At 41.4% G+C, this 14,696-nt stretch overlaps 1 protein-coding gene across 1 annotated transcript in view; it reads left to right on the top strand.

The window, feature by feature from the left end:
• SLC9A2 (solute carrier family 9 member A2) overlaps positions 1–14,696 on the top strand; it is an 85,918-nt gene that overhangs the window by 14,276 nt on the left and 56,946 nt on the right. The window lies entirely within an intron of this gene.

Genomic DNA, 14,696 nt, shown 5'->3' on the forward strand with positions numbered 1-14,696 from the left:
CCCGAGGCCCCAGTGTGCCCATAGGTCCCCACCATGTAAATCACTGCTGACTAGAGTTGAGTGCAAGCAACCACTTGATTGAAAAATGGAATCAGGTAGCAATTACCGGCAATTGTGGGTTCCTTTCCTATACTTCGATCTGCTTATTTTAAGCAAGTGGTCAATTTGTTTGGAAGGCAGGCTCTTCAAGGACTGAAAACCAAACAGAAAATAAAACTCTGGCACAAGGTGCTTGGGTGGATGGGGTAGGCTCCCTGGATAGCCTTGTACAACTTCACGATGACAGTGGGCAAACAGTAAAACCCAGATTGCCATAACTCATTTACCAACGCATGGGCTGAAAGACAAATCCCAGGAGTTAACGTCTAACCCGGGGCAATAAAAGAAAAATTGCTTTCAACTGTTGCCCTGCACGGAGAATTTTGAATCTAGGTTACCGTTTTATCACCACTCCTCAGCTCAGAGCTTCCTCCCTCCCTGCCCGCCCCCGGCTGCCAGCAGGCTCTGCAAAAGGGTCTGTTCTGAAATAGTCACCAGAACTTGACTACTCCCTGGATTCTGTAATTCCCCCTGAACAATGCCTATACACTGGAAAGTTTTTACCTTCCGAACGATCTCTTCCAAACCTAATCCTTTCTTGGTCAAACCCCTTCTGTCACTAAAATGGAAAAGGAAGAAAAAAAAAAAAAAAAAGAAAAAAAATGGGGTTCTAGAGGCACAAGGAGATGAAACCCAGTAAAATTAAGGATGCTGAGTACCGAATGACGGCTGCAGGATTCGCTTCATAGTCGTACAATCTAAACCTGCAGTCCGGACGGATGCAGAACAAGTTCTGTGACCGTTCTGAGCTGCAATTCACATGAAACACAAGCTGGAGACTTTTCTAAATAAGAATGCTCATCGTGGCCAGGGCTGGCGCTCAGCGTTTTTCCAGCAAGGATCTTGTTTCCCACCTGGCTGTGTGAGAGACTCCCCCGGATCACTTTATTCCTCCGGATGAGATACGTGTCAGTAGGCACGTGTTTCACGCCCAGGCGTCATATACGCAGAAATACTTTGACAACTGTCCAGTGTTATTGTTATTTCCTGAGGCAGAGTTGCTGCCTTGGTGAGCTTTGGGGGTGATCTTTGCCGGGCTCTCTGTCTGGATGGTGCGGGATGTGTACCCCACCTCGGCTGCACTGTGCTCACGGAACGTTTTGCAAAATTGATATGATACAAACCTCACGTCGTTCCTCTGTTGGCTGCCCTAGAATCTGAGTGTGCTGATAGCAAGAACTGAACATCCTTGGAACCCATCCCCCTGTCCCCTTGCTCCTGTGGCTTCAGGAAGGAGAGTATGACCCATTACCAGAGTAATCCAAGATGCTCTGTTTGGCAGGAAGTAGCCAAGGCAGTAAAGTACGTAACTGGTTTTGGGTTTTTGAAAGCCAGCTAGTGGTAAGCAACTGAATAGAAAATCCAAAACCGTGAATAACTCTAAGGAAGACGTGAGAAATATGATTACAGAAGAGTACAGTGTGTTTGTTTATTTATTTACTGTTTCTTCACTGGTGTCCCTCAGACTTCAAGCACAGTTTCTTATCTTGGAAAGGAAGAGATTGATTTGCTTTTTACAAGATCGTTATGCAAAATAATTATCATACGTATACTTTACATTGATGCCGGTTAGCCAGCCGGTCTCTTGCATGTCAATCTCTTGGAAAATCCCTGGACAAATAGTGACCTTGTGGACCACGGACATAGCCCTCTAGTGAATGGGGCCTGTGCTTGTCCTTTCATTGGAATAGATTTTAAAGAGAGATTGGAGGGTTCTAGAAATTCCGTGAGGCACAAGATGGGGGGCTGTATCAATGGGTTGTTTATTTTGCCATGTGTTCACTGGGCTCGCCGCCCTGGTTCAGCTTCTTTAACAGCCAGGAGAACTTTGCTCGTGACTGGCCTGCCCCAGATTGATTGGGGCAGCAGAAGCCTGGGAGGCCCCTGGGCCTGTCTGCTGGCCCCCAGGACCCCGTGGACCGAGGGATCCAGTGCCAAGAGCATCTTCCCAGCCACCCTAGTCCTGCTCAGAGCCTGGTTCCTCCCAGACACCTCCATGGGTGGGACCAAAGAGTTCTGTCATTTGAAGGGATAGCTTGTTATGTTTTTGATTTGTGACTTTTCTTGAAATCCAGAGAGATATAGTCTCCCCCACCCCATATGTATGTGTGTATATATATATATATATGTGTGTGTGTGTGTGTGTATGTGTGTGTATATATATATGTATGTATGTATATATATATATATATAAAGCAGCATCTCCAGCTGCCTCTGCCTTTGGCCCCAGCAGATGTGTCCTTCTGTGACAGGAAACTCTCCGTCAGCTTTGGATACAGTATCTTACATGAAGCACCATGAACCCAAAGGTCTTCATGGATGACTCTGTGTGTGTGTGTGTGTGTCCTTGTCTGCGTGTGTTATGCACACCGCCACACAGGCACACACACACACACAACTTTTCAGTCTGTCATGAGGCTGCCAGTTAAAAACTAAATATGAAATTTCTAGCTATGGATGTTTGCAGAGTCTACTCAGCAAAAATACTTTTCCTGCTCGTTAGCTACAGGCTAATTCTTGGCGCCCAACTTCTTATACAGAGGAATATATAATACTGGGAATTGATCTCATCTGACTGATGGCCCGGGAATAGAAATGATGAGTCTGAGATTGAAGGATGGGTTTAGTGCAGGTGGTGATGAGACCAGGGCGTGAGTCGAATCCGTGCCCAGCCCTGGCTCCAGGACTGGATCAGGATCTGACCTGCCTTCAGTGGACAGGAAACTCCCAGGCCAGCGGCAGTGTACCCTCAGATGTTACGTCCGCCTGCAGAAGTGAACGTCACCACCTCCACGTGCTGGCCGGCACGTGTCAGAGAACTCAGCCCATTGGCAGAAACCAGCCCAGCCGGGACAGGGAGGCCCCTGGCCCCTCACTCACCTGCTTAAGAGGTGGGAAGCCAGATGTTTAATTCAGGGAATCTCAGTGCCTGAGCTGGGATCTCATTGCCACGGCTGAGACTTGAAGTCGGAAGTCTAAAAAGACTAGTGGGGAGAAATAGAATGGAAGGTTCCGCCCCTCCCCCAGTCTCCATTACAGTCCTAGTAGCATCTGAAGATTGGCTTTTGGACTTGAGGTCTAGACAGGTAGCAGACGGAGTGGGCCTAGCGGTGCGTGAGCAGGTCCCGTGAGATGCTTGTAGCGGGCCCAGGGTCGGGGAAGCAGGCAGTAGAGCTGGAGGACCAACGCTTGTCTTGGCTAAAGTTGGCTGCCCCCCTGCACACATTGGTATGGCGGGGGGGGACAGAGGGCCCAATCTGCTGATTTTTTCAAGATAAACCAGACAAGAGAATTTGTACGTGCAAACTCCGTTTCCACATATTAGCTCAATATTTAAAAACACCAGATGAACACAACAAAATAGGCCTGCCGGCCATGACGGCCCGTGGCCTGCCAGTTTGCAACCTCTGGTCCAGACTTTTTCATGTTATTTGAAATTTTGCTTCTAGGATTTATACCTGGTTATACTGAAGGGAGCACAGTCTGTTGTTTGGGACACTTATGCACTCAGGATCACTTGGAATTTGTTATACAGTCCACTTAATAATAATCAAAATAAGTGCCATTCTCAGAGTGGGATCATGTTGCAAAAAGAGAAATAGGCAAATACAAATGGTGACATACTCTTACCATTGATAAAAATGGGAAGGCTGTTATGGAATATCTAAGTGAGAGGCTTTCATGTTTTACACCTCGAATAAGCGTCCCAGGCGTGGAAACAGTGCTGGGATGGCTGTTAGGAGGCCGGCGGGTCCGTCTCACGTTGCCTCTGATGTTCAGTTGAATCACACAGCAACTTCATCATCTGTGAAAGGTAAATCACATGTCATCCTGACAGTTATTCGAACCCTGAGTGAAAGTGTTACTTACCCTTGAGAAAACTTCTGTTTTGTCGATTTAAATAAGAATATCTGTCGCTTACATGTGGAATCTAAAATACGACACAGACGAACATACCTGCAAAAACAGAAACAGACTCACAGACATAGAGGACAGACTTGTGGTTGCTGAGGGGGAGGGGTGGAGAGGGATGGAGTGGGAGTTTGGGGTTAGCAGATGCAAACTAGTATATAAAGGATGGGTAAACAACAAGATCCCTATAATAGGCAACAGGGAACTATATTCAATATCCTGTGATAAACCATAATGGAAAAGAATATGAAAAAGAATGTGTATATGGATAACTGAATCACTTTGCTATACAGCAGTAATCAACACAACATTGTAAATCAACTATACAGCAATACAATTAAAAAAAAAAAAAAAGAATATCTGGTCTTAGAGTCTCAGTAGATTCTCAGGTCCCATGTAAGCACTTTCCTTTAAAATATTTCGATGAATAAAATCAGTGAATTTAACAGTTTTAAATATAATGAAAACAGTATTGTAACTCTTCTTGTGCCCTTGTTCACTGACCATTATTTTGAATAAACCCATGGAAATGTTGATATAATAAACATACGTGCAGCAGTAGATTGTTATATCATGTTAATATGTTATAATTTCTTACCCATTTCCCTCTTTTTGATGTCTTACTATGATCATTTTTGTAAAAATTACATTTTTTACCCCTTGAATTGCAGAAAAATTCTTTTTTGCTTCTTATTTTTGAACAGCTCAGACTTTGCACATTTTGTATCACTGCTCCTAGAGTTGCCTTTCAAAGGCCCAGTTCAGAGGCTGGGGATCAGCCGACCGAACAGTTAATATTTGGGGTGATATGCATGGTGACAGTGCCTGTCAGCAGACATCATCTTTTCATGCTTATTTGTTTAGCAGTGTTTATGCCGTTCTGTCAATATTTCATTTTACTTGGCCATAATTATTTGATAAAAATGAGTAGGAAAGTGAAAAATGAAAGTGAAGAGTTTTTCCATGGTAGTAAAATATATATAACATAAAATTGACCATTTTAAGTGTACAATTCAGCAATATGAAGTACATCCACAATGTTGTGCAACCATCACTACTATCAATTTCTAGAACTTTTGCATCATCTCAAGCAGAAACTCTGCCCATTAAACAGTAAGTCCCCACCCTCCTCCTCCCAGTGCCAGGTAACCTCTATTCTACTTTCTATCTCCATGAATTTGACTGCTTTAGGTATTTGATATAAGTAGAATCATGCAATATTTGTTCTTTTGTGTTTGGTTAAAGTGAAGATTTAACTTTTATAGTGTAGTTCTTACAACCTTAACAAGATTGAGACAAAGGTGCAAATTGCCAGCAGTGATAAAAGCATAAACCTTTAGTGTAATCAGATAGAAACCAGTTGGCCATGCATTCCATTGGGAAACAGAAGAACAAACTTAAAGATTAAAGAAGACAGCTAGAAAAGTTGGAAGTAGGAAAGTGAGAGACTGTGATAAAGGGTGAGGCACACAATTTTTAGCTTTCAGGTATCGGAACCTCCGCAGAGAATGCGTGCAGCTCATACCTTTTCCCTGCGTGTCTTTCCGTAGATGTGGAGTAAAATCCCCGGAAAAGAGCCAGATCAAAGGCAGGTCAAGTGCTCTAGTGCAAGAAACCTCTTCTCAAGACTTCGGCACAGTGTTACTGAGGGCAGAGAGCCCCGTGGGTCAACACTGTCCCCTCAAAACACTTTGTCAATGTCTTGATTGAAAAGTGTACCTGTTTCTTCATATCCTTGACCATGTCGGGTGTTACTACTTCCCACTAATTCGGGGTAAATCCAGGCTGTGGACGACAAGGCCAGGACTGGTCGTTCTCACCCTCTCTCGTGGATTTCTGGCAGCACCTCCTATGGACCACAGTCATGTCCACTCCAGAGAGTTTTGCATGTGCTGTTTGTTCCCTCTGCCATGGAAGACTCTTCCACCCCTCTTGGCTTTGACAATTCCTATTCCTCTTCATTTCTCAGGTGAAACTTTGTTTCCTTAAGGAGCCCCTCGCCCATGGGGCAGACAAGATAAGGGGCCCCAGGGGCTTTCCGAAAGTGACCTCATTAACATAACAAAAGACACTAAGGAAATACGAAGGGTTTTAGGAGCTCTGTGCCAGGAACTGAGGGTCAAAGACCAAAAACATATTTCTTATTTTAAAACAGTGTTTGCAATACTCATAAAGGGTATTGGTCTCTGGCTTTCCTTTTTGTCCTGTCTTTGGTTTTGATATCAGGGTAATACTAGCTTCATAAGATGAATTGGGACATCTTTCCTCCTCTGTTTTTTGGAAGAGATTGTGTAGAATTGGTGGTGTTTTGTAGAATTCACTGGTGAAACCATCTGAGCCAGGAGATTTTTTTCTTTTGATAAGTTATAAGTTACAAATTCAATTTATTTTACGGGGCTGTTCAACTGATCTCCTTCATTTTGGGTGAGTTGTGGTTGTGTTTTTTAGGGAATTGGTCCATTTCATCTAAGGTGTCATATGTGTGTGTAGAGTTCTCCATAGTATTCCTTTGCCATCCTTCTGATGTCCTCCCGCTCTGTAGTGGTACCCTTTTAAATTCCCAATGTTGACAATTTTTGTCTTCTCTTTTCTTGGTAGTCTTGCTGGAAGTTTGTCGATTTTAATCACTCTTTGAGAAGATCCAGCTTTTTATGTCACTGATTTCTTTTTTTTTCTATTTTTCTGTTTCCAATTTCACTGATATCTGCTCTTATCTTTAGTTTCCTTCTTTCTGATTCTTTTGGGTTTATTTTGCTCTTCTTTTTCTAGGTTCCTGAAGTGGAAGATTAGATTATTGATTTGAGACTTTTCCTCTTGTCTAATGAATGCAGTAGTGCTATCCATTTCTCTCTCAGTGCTATTTTAGCTGTGTCCCACCTTTTGATATGTTGCATTTTCATTTTCATTCGGTTCAATTTTTTGATTTCCCTTGAGACTTCCTCTTTGACCCATGGATTTTTTTGAATAGTATTATTGAGATGTAATTTACATAGCATGTATTTCACCCATTTAAAATGTACAATCTGACGGTCTTCAGTATATTCACAGACATGCAACCATCACTACAATCAAATTTAGAATATTTTCACCACTCCCAAAAGAAATTCCGTGTATTTTAGCTATGCCTGGGCAATTTCCCCATCCTGCCCCAGCCCTAGGAAGTCCCTAATCTACCTTGTCTTTGTAGATTTGCCTCTTCTGGACATTTCCTATAAATGGAATCATAGAGTATGTGGTTTTTTGTGACTCTGTCTTTCACTTAGCACATTTTCAGGGTTCATCCTTGTAGTAGCATGTGACAGTATGCCATCCTTTTTATGGCCAAATCAGATTCCATTGTATGCTTTTACCACATTTTGTTTATCCATTTGTCAGTTGATGGGCATTTGGGTTGTTCTCGCCTTTTGCCTATTATGAATAATGCTGCTATGGATGTTTGCGTACACGTTTTTATGTGGCCAGGTTTTCATTTCTTTGGGATATATACCTAATAGTGAATTTCCTAGGTCAAATGATAAGTCTTTAACTTTTTGAGGAACTGACAGACTGTTTTCCAAAATGGCTGCACAATTCATATTCTCACCAGCACATGAGGGTTCTGATTTCTCCACATCCATAAAAACATTTGTTATTATCTGTCTTTTTGATTACAGCCATCCTAATGGGTATGAAGACCCATAGATTAGCTAGAAGTGTGTGGTTAAGTCTCCAAGTTGAGAGATTTTCCTGTTTTCTGTATGTTACTGATTTCCAGGTTGACTCCATTGAGATCAGAGAATGTACTCTGTATGATTTCAGTTCTTTTAAATTTGTTGAGATTTGTTTTTATGGCCGAGGAAATGTTCTATCTTGGTATATATTCTGTGGATTCTTGGAAAGAATGTGTATTCTGCTGTTGTTGGTTGAAGTCTTCTATAGAATTAGATCCTGTTCTTTGATGATCTACTTATTTATTTTACCAATTATCGAGAGAGGAGGTGTTGAAGTTTTTAACTATAATTATGTATTTGCCTATTTCTCCTTTCCATTCTATCAGGTTTTTTTTTCATATATTTTATAGTTCTGTTATTTGGTGCGTACACATTTGGGCTTGCCATATTTTCTTGGTGGATTGGCCCTTTTATAATTTTTTAACATCCCTCCCTGTCTCTGGTAATTTTCTTTTCTCTGAAGCTTACTTTATTGGATATTAATATAGCCAATCACACTTTCTTTTGATTAATATTTTAATGATGTAACTTTTTCCATTCTTTAATTTTCAACCTGCCTATATCATTGTATATGAAGTGAAATTTTTTTAGACAACATATAGTTGGGTCATGCTTTTTAATCCATTCTACTAACAGCTTTTAATTGATGCATTTAGACACTTTACATTTTTTGTAACTATTGGTGTGTTTGCAGTGTTTGGGTTTAAATTTGCCACTTTTTCTTTTGTTTTCTGTTTTCTCTCTGTTTTTCATTTCTCTGTTTTCTTTTCCTGTGGGTTACTTGAACACTTTTTAGAACTCCATTTTCATTTATCAATAGTGTTTTTGAGGGTATCTCTTTGTATAGCATTTTTTAGTGTTTCCTCCAAGTATTACATCATCAGTATGTGTATATATATGTGTATGTGTGTGTGTGTATATATATATATATATATATATATATATATATATATATATATGTATGTAACTAATGGCAGTTTACTCATGCGGTCATTTACCAGTGTGAGTGAAGTAAAGAAACCTTTTCTCCCTTTATATTTTTTTACCTTCTCCCACTTATAATATAGTCGTCTTGAAAACATTTTCTCTATGTACGTTGAGAACCACATCAAACAGCGTTGTAATTTTGGCTTCAGTGGCCAAGCTTAATTTAGAAAATTCAAGGGAAGAAAGAAAATGTATTGAATTTCTTGTATTTTTACTTTTTTCTTAATTCCTCATGTTCCAAGATTCCATTGCTTTCCATACTGAGAATTTCCTTTAGCCATTATTTTGGGGCAGGTCTGCTGGCAACGAGTTTTCTTAGTTTTCCTTCAAATGAGAATGTTTTGATTTCTTCTTCATTACTGAAGATTGTTTTTGCTGGGTATAGAATTCTGGGTTGGCAGTTCTTTTTTTTTTTTTTTTTCCTGCATGTGAACAATGTTGTGCCACTTCCTCATAGCCCCCACGATTTTCGAAGAGAAATCTGCGAAAATTCTATTTTCTCGTCTATAGATAAGGTGTCCTTCCTCTATCTGCTATCAAGATTTTTCTTGTTTTCATAGATTTTTAAACTTTTAAACTCTTTGATCTATATGGAATTTTGTACAGTTGTAGAAGCAAAAAAGAAACGTGTGTGTACAGGTGTGTGTATTTATGTGTGTGTGTGTGATTTCTCTTTATTTATGACCTCTAATACCTCTGATTAAGTTATGCTTTCTTTCCCCATTGTTGTACCACTGTTGGACATTATTTGGACTTGCTGTTTCACCCCGTTGTCCATTATGGGCTTAATAAGAACACAGGGCAGTATTTTTGACAGTGGTGTGTAATTCAATTAAAATAACATTGAGTATTGTTTTTTATTGTTTTTTAATGAAAGTAGTATATGCATGGTATTAAAATTTTTTTAAAGTTATCCTAAAGAGCTTATAACAAATAACAGTTCCCTCAGTTCCTTAAGCCTAGACCTGCTTTTCAGAGGTAAGTGCTTTTAATCTCCTGACGAGTTTTTTGTTGCTGTATCAGTTTTAGCCAATATCTCTCAGTTCCCATTTTCAAAAATGAGTATATTAAGAACTTTCTCTCTTCCATCCAGTTTTGACCAGATATACCTTTATTTTTATATTTTCAAGGTTGGTAAGATTTACATTCTGGCCTCTAACCATAGTTAATGTTTTTCCTCTCTAAGTTGATCCTGAAAGTTGAAAACTAATAAAGAGCATTTACAACGTCTTTAAAAAAAAAGAAGTAGTAGGGCTTCCCTGGTGGCTTAGTGGTAAAGAATCTGCCTGCCAATGCAGGGGATATGGGTTTGAGCTCTGGTCCGGGAAGATCCCACATGCCGCGGAGCAACTAAGCCCATGCACCACAACTACTGAGCCTGCGCTCTAGAGCCCGCGAGCCACAACTACTGAGTCTGCGTGCCACAGCTACTGAAGCCCGTGTGCCTAGAGCCCGTGCTCTGCAACAAGAGAAGCCACTGCAATGAGAAGCCAGCACACCGCAACCAAGAGTAGCCCCCACTCGCTGAAACTAGGGAAAGCCCACGTGCAGCAACGAAGACCCAACGCAGCCAAAAATAAATATAAATAAATAAATAAATAAATAAATAAATAAATAAATAAATAAATTCATTAAAAAAAAAAAAAGAAGTAGTAGCTCATCGCTCATCTATGATGTTCTATAGAAGTCATCTGCCATTTCTTCTAGCTAGATCTTGCTGTCAATTTGTTAAGCTCCCTTGGGTATTTTCCAAGGAGATTCTGATTGGCATTTACAATCTCGATTTTTCTCCCCTGAAATCTCCTCTCTCCCTGTTCTCATCTCAGTAAATAACCCCACGCTATACCCAGATGTTTGAGCCAAAAGCCTTGGATTCACTTTTGATTCATCTGTCTCACTGAAAGAAAAAACACTCCCTGTTTTTCTCTCTTCACTCACAGAAGACTTCTGGCCACCAAAACGTGCGCTGGTTTTCCACACCACGTAGTTCTCCATCCTCTGTAGACTGTAGCTGGGTGTCCTGCAATTCAGTTCAGTTCTGATATTATCACCCTGGACTTGGCATCAGGTCCCACTCGTCCAGGGCTCAGTCTCACAACACCGCCCCCATTGCTGCTGCCAGCTGTGAGTCCCAGGTGGTCACCTGTGCTTCTTACTGGCTGACTATAAACTGGGGTTCTCACGATGCCTTCCATAGGTTCAATAATTTGCTAGCGCAGCTCACAGAACTCAGGGAAACAGTTCTGTTGACTGGGTTATTATATAATAAAGGATACGGATGAACAGCTAGATAGAGAGATACATGGAGTAAGGTCTGGAAGGGTCTTGAGTTCAGGAGCTTCTGTCCCTGTGCAGTTGGCATGTACCACCTTCCCAGTGGGTAGATTTGTTCATCAACCCAGGAGCTCTCTGAACCCCATAGTTGAGGGGCTTTTATTGAGGCTCCATCACATGGGCCAGATCAATTAGTAAGGCCATCCCCATGGTGGGGGAGGGGTGGAGCTGAACATTCCAAGCTTCTACTCATAGTTGGTCTTTCTGGTGACGTATCCAGGAGCCTACCAAGATTAGAGCAAAAGATGCTCCTATCACCCAGAAAATTCCAACGAAGTTAAGAACTCTGTGTTGAGACTTGAAGGCAAAGACCAAATAGTAGAACTTTTAAAGAGGCTCTTAGCACCTTTATCACTTAGGGAGTTAACAAGGTTTTAGGAGCTCTGTCCAGGAGCTGGGGATGAAGAACAAAATAGCTTTTTTTTTTTTTTTATTATATCACAGTATCACACTCACATCCCTCATCCAGGCCAGCAACACATTCTGTTGGAGCAACTCTCAAAATATATCCAGCATCCAACCTCTCCTCATTCTCCCCACCACGTTCGTGAAAGCCACCATCATCTCTTTCCCATGTTACTGGAAGATTCTTGACTAGTCTTCCTGCTTCTCTTCTTCCACAGCAGCCAGAATGACCCTGTAAAACTGTGAATATGATCATGACACTCCTCTGTTCAAAAACCTTCAGTGGCTCCCTGTTGGTCTCAGAGAATATCCAGAGTCTTTCCCGTGGTGACAGGCTTGGCCTGCTCTAGCTTTTTGCTGCCTCTCTTTCATCATTTCCTACCATGTTCTCCTTACTTCCCATGCTCCAGCCACAGTAGCCCCCTTGCTCAGGGTGCTCCCAACTCAGGGCCCTTGTTCCTCTCTGTTTTAGAAAGTTCTTCCACCATGTCCCACACCCTCACTTCATGCAGGGTTTTGTTCAGATGTCACCCATCAAAGAGGCTTCTCCTGCCCACACTGATGTCAGATTCTATCCTGTCCTGCCCTTCTGGATACCCTCAGCCTTCTCTGCCTTTCTTTGTAGTGTTCATCAGCACCTGTCAACTGTGTATTTATTGGTTGATTTATATATTTTATTGCCCATCACTGAAGCTTTCCAGTGAAAAAAACTTTCTTTTATTCACCACTACATCCCTAGTGCTTTGATATGGTACCCAGCACGTAGTGGGGTCTCCATAAATGTCTATTGTGTGAAAAAAAAGATTGAATGAGATGGATACTTTTTATTGCTTGCTTTTTCCCTGTCCTATATAATGCTGCAATGTAGTTTTTTCTTTTGTTATATGTAACTGGTTTTTTCTTTTTTTCATTGCTAAATAGTAGGATTCTGTCATTAACCCCTCCTTGTGCTGAGTGGCTCTCCTTACAGACTGGACTTTATGAGATTAGGTATAGATCCCTTTGGAGTTTGGGCTGTTCTTACACTTTTTAGTCACATGTTTGCGTCAACTTTTTATTTATTTCTACCCATGGTTAATCACATACATCTGGTTTAAAACTCTAACTGGACAGCCTTGATCCTCTCATTTCTGAAGTCTGGTCTCTGGTTTCTTGGGAGGAGCTTGTCCGCTCCATGTGTGGAAGACAAGGATGGTTTGAGACACCCTCACTGGCTCCCCCTCCCCTTACCCACAGAACAAAGGCGGGTTTTGAAGGATCAGCTTTCCAGGCCTTCTACAGTGTGGCTGCTCCCCGTTGGATGGCCCCTCTCCGTTGACTTGCCCTGTACACTTCATATTCAGCCCAGCCCTGCCACCCTGTCCTCAGGATGCCCAGCCTTTCCTCCTGTCTTCCTGGTGCTTCATCCCCTCCGAACGGAAATATCCACATCCAGCTATCTCGATGCCACCTCCTCCAGTTCCTTCTTGAATTTCCTCAACTGAATTAATTTCCCTCCTCTCCGTACTTCCCTGGTACTTATTAAACCTCTTCTTTTATAGCATGTATCACTTTCTATCTTGTACTATAATTACAGTCTTATCTTATGTGCCAAATATAAGCTCACTGAAGACATGGGCCATTTGTGATCCATCTCTGGGCCCCTCAGAGTCTTTTTTTTTTTATTACTTTTATTTTTGGCTGTGTCGGGTCTTCGTTTCTGTGCGAGGGCTTTCTCCAGTTGCGGCGAGCGGGGGCCACTCTTCATCGCGGTGCGCGGGCCTCTCACTGTCGCGGCCTCTCATTGCCGAGCACAAGCTCCAGACGCGCAGGCTCAGTAGTTGTGGCTCACGGGCCCAGTTGCTCCGCTGCATGTGGGATCCTCCCAGACCAGGGTTCGAACCCGTGTCCCCTGCGTCGGCAGGCAGATTCTCAACCACTGCGCCACCAGGGAAGCCCCCCTTAGAGTCTTATACAGGGAAGGTACTCAACAAATACCCTCTTAAGGGTTTAACTCTGCTTGTTCCTTCTCAGGTTCTTCATGGACAGACTAAACACATATTGGTTTTCTCTTTTTTGTAAGTGGTCAAGTCATTTGGAAAAATTAAATACCATCTAAGTTCTGCTTTGGGATAATCCCAACAAAATTTTAATATTTCCTTTATAATTTCATATTTTTCAATTATCTATTATTATAAGTCCTTTGCAGATCTCATAAGTGGAGCATTTTTAAGACCTCTGTCTTCACAGTTGTGCTACTTTTTGATGGAGAGAAGTTAGATGTATGTTTCAATCCCAGCATGTGACTAAGTGTTGTGAGAAGTCCATATTCACAGGTTAATGTTACTGACATAGAGCAGTTAATTCTGCTCTATTTACTGACTTCTATTCTTTTTATGTATTTATTTGCTTATCTTTTTATTATTTGCTTGTATTATTTATTTACTCAATTTGATTCTACTTATTTTTAGAGTTAAATTTTCTTACTTGGTCTTTGTTGACTAGAGTTATCATGCAGTGATAGCAGTTTGTTTTCATGTATCTGATCAGAGTGGTATTTCTTACTATTTTCTCTCTGCTTCTGTCTACTGCATGTTGCAATTCTGTTTTTTCAAATGTATGTTTGATGGCTATGTGAATTGGGATACATAAAGTCAGCATTTTTAGACTTGAATGAACTTGTTTATTTCTCTTAAAAACAAGTTTAATGTATTCCATAAATATTTACCTTTTCTTCTCCAACCAAATAGGCTTAACTTTCTGAATATTCTTTATTTTAAATCCACAGTTTCCCGGAGTTGCTTCAAGAAGCACCAGCCGGGGAAGCTAGTTCTGGGTCTGGCAGCCACAATGGCTGCCCTCACTGACCTTGTTCCCAAGGGTACTTGTCCCCTACTTAACACGGGCTTGGCAGATATTTGTGGATCTAATAAATGTCATTATTTTTTTAGGCTCTCTTAAAACATGGAGCATGAGTTAGAACGTGTGTGTCTGTATTCACCTCCAGTGAGAAGTTTCTCAGCTGAAGGTGTTTCTCTCTTCTTACCTCTGCAGGTTTCCACTTTCCCTTGCTGTTGTGCTGCTGGTTAATTAGAACTGGATTTTGTTGTTGGCCGTGGTGGTGGTGGAGGGGTGGTTTTCTCTGATTCAGATTTTTACATTGTTGCTCTTTTATGGATCCTGTTCTCTGGAAGCTTCCTGTGTTATTGTTCACTTTGCTTTCTTTCCAGAATTTAACAAATGGATTATTTTATGTGTAATGAGAAAATA

Source organism: Eschrichtius robustus, chromosome 15, assembly GCF_028021215.1.
Source record: "Eschrichtius robustus isolate mEscRob2 chromosome 15, mEscRob2.pri, whole genome shotgun sequence".
Classification (NCBI taxonomy): domain Eukaryota; kingdom Metazoa; phylum Chordata; class Mammalia; order Artiodactyla; family Eschrichtiidae; genus Eschrichtius; species Eschrichtius robustus.